The sequence below is a fragment of the Glossina fuscipes genome, unplaced genomic scaffold, assembly GCF_014805625.2.
Source record: "Glossina fuscipes isolate IAEA_lab_2018 unplaced genomic scaffold, Yale_Gfus_2 223, whole genome shotgun sequence".
NCBI classification, from domain to species: Eukaryota; Metazoa; Arthropoda; class Insecta; order Diptera; family Glossinidae; genus Glossina; species Glossina fuscipes.
Window position 1 is genome coordinate 192,424 of NW_023998566.1, and position 6,202 is coordinate 198,625.

The following is a 6,202-nucleotide window of genomic DNA, read 5'->3' on the forward strand; positions in this document are numbered from 1 at the left end:
AATAAACCTAGATCTTTCTAGTATACCTGTTCTCACGAAAAGTGGCGACTAAGCCAGGTTTTGTAGCTTTTTATAATGAAAACAGGTAAGGAATGATAAAACGTCTAAGAATTAAATAAAGTTTGCTAAAGTTGGATCAAGATAATTGACACCTTTGAATATAATAATAATAATGTATAAGTTTTGGTGTACCATCACGAATATGGTATACAATTTTGTAGGGACGTAAAACATATTTTTTATATTAATAAATAATATACTATTAAATCACCTAGGTCCAAACACATCGCGCTCATTGACTCTCGCCTGAAGAAGATTTCCAGAGCTAATGTCTGCTCTTGATAATGGCAAGGAGGAAAGCATATTTGCAAATTACTTTGGTCTACAGCCTTCTACTTTATTATTATCAATATATTATCAATAGAAATCTTATTCGAACTCACCTGCTTCGAACAAGGTACAACCATCTTTGTTGCCTTGTATGTAATGGTATTTGTTCTGTTCAAAGGCAACTTACAAGTGTGTATCTTAACATAAAGTGTAATACTGAAATGGACTCCGACATTGGTCGTTTCGAACAAGATCCAACCATTCCTCTTACGTTGGCCATTTTCGTATATAATGGACTTCGGTCGTTGAGACTGCATCAAACAAAGTAATGTGGGATATCTAATGGTCGACTTTGCCGGAATGTAATGGTTGTATTTGGTTATCTGTTTCTGTTGTCCATAGAATTTAGGTAAACGGCATTGTTTAATGCATAATTAATTATGTATTTTGAAATGTGACTTGTCCTTATTCATTCCAATTTGTTGTCATCGTAAATGGTTTCAGTGTTCGTGTAGGAACTGTTCTTTACTTAATTAATGTGAAAATGACATCATTGTAACATTTTATCTATTCTCTCCTAACATTATCCCTACTGTCTCTTTTACACTCTAAGTTGTCTCATGTAATGAAACACAGAAATTGTCATCATAGACGCTAGGCATTATGATTACATTTTTGTAGACAAATTTTTTTTGTTATTGCTATAACACGATATTCTGAAAGCAATCGCATTTCGATTTTGAATAAGAGATGCAGTGGCTGTGATTCCATTTCCTTTTCTTTGATATTTTTCGTTATATGAATTTATGACAGTACTGTATATGCTGATTTTTCTTTTTCCATAATTTGTTTTGATTGGATGCAATGTTCTGATTAGATAACGTTTGTTGATAATTCAACATTATTATACATATTATTCAACCTATTGTACATTATTCAACATATATATAAGTTTATCTTCTGGTACCTATTCTTTATTTTGTAAGCTATAACGCTTATGCGGTTATTTCCGTTCCGTTATGCTTTCTTCATTATTCTCCTTCGTATTGTGTGATCAATCAACTCCGATGGGAGTTGTCCGTGTTTTTATGATTTTCTTCGTTAGATATACATCCTTGAATAACGGCGGTTCAATCGAAGATACGATAATTCTTTCATCTTATATCTATTTCATTAATTTCCATAGCTGTATGAAATATTAAATGGTCTATATTTACCTTGGCGTTGTATATTACATTATTATATATGCGAACCTAGGACTGAGGCCTAAATTACAGTTGTTCAATTTTTTTCTCTATAGTTTTTATTTTTAAATTTGGTAGATTACTTTTTTCCCGTAGATTTTTTTCCCTGATTTTGCTGCTTTTTACAATTAATAGGAGCTGTTTGTTTAACTCTGTTGCCGACTTGTCATTTTTTATTACGTCTACAGTTTATGGCCTCTCTATTATTACGCTACTGTTTCTATTGGCTTCTATTCAACCTGACCTTGCAGAAATTTTGCTGCTCTTTTGTTACGATGACAAGCGCAAACCGTGTTGACGCGGGGCGTATCGGGTGCTAAATTGTTGGTCGGTAATTCTGTCACTTCCGGATGCTGAACCATGTTGAAATTTTACATGCACTTCTAGTTAAGGCGACAACGCAATGCGAGAAGCAATTTTGTCAGTATTCAAAATAGTAGCCGCTGCAAGAAATATCAAATACGAAGAAATCGGCCGATGTTTCGGGTATTTCAAAACTTTGCGCATATTTTTTTATTGTACTGTAATGTTGTGAAAAATTCGTAGAGCGACGTAAGAGACCTATTATATTCGCCCAAACGTATGTATCCAGCCTTTAGGATTTTTATGAATGATTGTTATGTTTGCCAAATAGCTGTGGTTTGATTCTAAAGATGGTGGTGTTTGCACAAGATATGATGGGACAATTCCATCGCTTATTCGCAGAATTCAATTTTCCCAATTCTAAAGCCAAATTTTCCAATCCAAATCAGCCATAATTCCTTTAGGTGGCTTATAAGCCGCGTAGAAGTTAAATAGCTTATGTGCTGTGCCGGGAGATTTTCGCTTGCCGTTGCATGCTGCTTATCCTATTTGTATCAAAGAAGAAAAATAAATTCCTGCGTGGGAAGAAGAATTTGTCGATAAAAAAGAAGAAACTAACTAGGGCCAGTGCTTCGTTCTTTTGCATTTCCCATGTGTGTACGGAGTTAAATATTTGAGTGCGTATTGTTATATTAAACAACTCAAATTATTGACAGGTGACCTAATAGAAGTTGTGTAGAAAAAGTACAGAACCGTTGAATTTTTTCAAACTAAGCAAATAATTGATTTATGAGTTGTAAGGAAGCGTTTTGCTTCCTTACGAAATACAAGTTCGTCCGCCTAAGACAGTTAGCCACAGCGAACAACCCGTCAGTCCGATCTGTCCGTGAACGACTGTTCGGGGTAATAAAAACAGGAACGCACACTCCAGCACTATTTGTATGGTAAAGAGAAAAATTATAAACACAAATCGAATATGCCTATGTTAGTAAACCCATAGGAACACATACCCTTGTATAAAAGATATAAACGACAAAACCCCACAACAATCTATATAAAGAGACTAGACCATATTAAAGTCACACACATGTACAAACACTCATGTACAAAATATATAGGCAAGTACCCTTAACGATGTATATAAAAAGATCAGGCCACAAAAAACATACACACATGTAGGAATACCCGTATATAAAAACCTACAACAATGCATTTAAAAACGCTAGGCCATACATAAAAAAAAAAGGAGGAACTTACACAGATGTATAAACATCCATGCAAAAAATATATAAGCACATGCAAGCAAGACACAAAACGCGTAGAGCATTATACATTATTGCATAAGCACCGTTAGGTCAGATAAAACTGTCAAGCAAAGTACAAAGTTGTACAGCACCGTTAGGGTATACAAAACTTACAGGAGTAAGTACTTAGGTAGAAAAAAAATAAGAGCATACGACAATGCATAAACTGCATACATAATTGGTACAAAGGCACGATCACATATGCCAAGCATGTAGAAACACACAAAGTAAAGCATACGCGAACACAAGGGCATAGAAAGGTACAAGCACTCACATACCTAACGGTGGCTGAATCACGCGATTTGGTACGTTGGTGCCTGTTGCGTAGAAATTTGAACAAACATAGTAATAAGCTAGATGTAAGTTGGTATTAAGTTATGTATAAGCAGGATCATGCAAGTCGTAACTAAGGTTGCGACTGTAACCAACCTAAGCTAAGCATACACATAAGCATCATACCTCAAGGCATATGTAAACACAGAACATGTTGGCAATAGGACAAGCGAGCGAGACTTCAGCTATAAAAGAGCAGCACATCGCACAGATTCTTTCATTTTGGTGTCATAGCTGCCTGAAGGTAAGTGGGTACGGACAATGAGACTATTTTTTTTTCTTGACTTTACGGATAGGGGATGTACTGGCTAGCTGTTAGTCGTCATCCCTGAAGGACCTTTAAGACAAATGACTCTACGGATAGGGGATGTACTGGCTAGCTGTTAGTCGTCATCCCTGAAGGACTTTTAGAACAAATGACTCTACGGATAGGGGATGTACTGGCTAGCTGTTAGTCGTCATCCCAGAAGAACGGAGGAACATTTTGTCTTTTGTATTAACCGACGAGTAAGGAAACGGAGACAAACCGGCGGCAGCTATAGCACTGGCAACATATCCGGTTCTTTTCTTTTAGCGTCCCGCGATATTAAAAGCGAAACGAAAACGAAGTTCTAATTTCGTGAGTAAAAAGCAAAACGGTAATAGCGCGACAAAGTCGGGTCACCTCGCTGGTTCTTTTTCCTCGCCAACTTCTACACAACGCTGCACTCCTGTGAATACAAAATAAAGACATTGAACATCAGTACCGAAGGTCCAGTAAATTTCAATTCAAATAAATATTCTTGCAGCGAACCTTGGAGTGGCTGAGTTATACCCCGCCGTTACTCTATACTTTGCATATTAGCCCTTGATTTTGATAGTGGTATAAGTCACATTTTCCTTGTTTCGTGATATTTTGAGTTTTGCGTTTCAAAGGATTAAAAAATATTTTTGTATTATGGAATATGAATTTTCGACAGTAAAGTAGTGTCAACAAACAAGTATTTATTGTGATTGTGAAATTTATAACCATTTTTAAAAGGAAATGTTGTTTTGAAAGGTTGAAATGACTTATACCACCTTCAAAAATGGCTTAATAAATGACTTATACCTTCAAGAAAACATTTTTATTAATAATTAATAATTATTATTAACATTTTATTCAAACTCATTTCATTGTAACCAAGTAAAAATTGGTGTGATATAGGGTAGTATATCCATCATATATTCTCGTCTTCATTACTGGATGCTTCTATTTTTTGTTTTAGTGAATCACACTTTTGACACGTGTTTTTACGAGCGGCATGAAAATTTAAATTGAGCTCCGTATTGAATATAAGTCCACTCCTTCCCACGTGATGTATTATTTTCATTACATTTTCTTACATACAGCTCATACATTTTTCGAAGATCTAAGTCAGCACTTAGATACTTTCGACCTGAAGTGTGATGTGATCTCCTATAATGGCTCTCACATGTTGGAAAACTCAGAATATGTTCTCCTAGCACTTTAATTTTATCTTCATTTGTTTTTCTAGATGAACCAGCCATTTTGCCACGACCATCAGTTCCAGGTGTATTAGCATTTAAAACACGGCTTAATCTTCCGTTAGATATTTCGAAAGTATCCAAAAAGAAAGTTTTGTAAACAGAAACTTCTGAATTCCGTACATATAGATGAAACTTAAAACTACATTTTCTCATATATCCTTCGTAATTTCTGGGTCGTCTTTGTTTTATTGATTGTTTTCGAACCAAACCATACAGCAACAAATTCTGTTTTTCGAAATTTTCAAATTTCCAAAAGGAAACACAATTAGCTTTCCTGTCTTCATATCCGATCCCATTTATTCATTTTTTGGAACAAAGGCTATCTTTATTGTCGAAAAGTTACCACTCACATGCTAAGACTCTTTTGTTTCATATTTCTCTTCACTATTTCTCTTCATTTTTCTTATATTTTGTGCATAATTACGTGGATTTCGTGTCCTTTCTTGACTTCATGTTGTTTTCTTCCATTTGTAGGGGTTCCGAATTAACTTTTAAAGTATTGTTATGAAATTCGCATTCATGAGATACAGTCCGTATCACTAGATCGTGGATCAAGAGAAATGCACTTCAAAGTTCTTTTGTTTTACTACTTTGTCTTTCACAACAGTAGGAATATTTATTTACAATTTATTTTGGCCGTACTCTCAACTTCTACTTTCTTGCCAGACTAACTCTACTTTTCACAAATATTCTATTTATATACAATTTTACAAGAATGTTACTATCTAAATTTATGTTTTTCTTTCTAATCCCAGCCTGCTTTTCCTCTAATCTTTTTCATCGGCCTGCACTTGCATGACGCGTCTGCGAATGTGCACTTAGCTTTTACCCGTCTGCTTTTCTGCTAATCGTTTCCATCGGCCTGCAGCTGCAAGAGGCGCGTGCGAATGCTCATTTGGTTTTTCCTTCGTTAGGGACTTTATTATTAGGGAAAATTACTTAGCTAATATTAACTGAATTTGGGATTTTCGTAACAGTATTAACAGACTGACTTATACCACTATCAAAACAAACAGTAATTGTTTTTTGTTTACCAACCAAAAAATAAACCCGTTTCATTGAGTTAATTTTCATGGCATACTGCTGTTATTTTATTAGGATTTGATATGAAATAACTGATAAACACAATTTTTAAAATTTTTGAATTATACCACTATC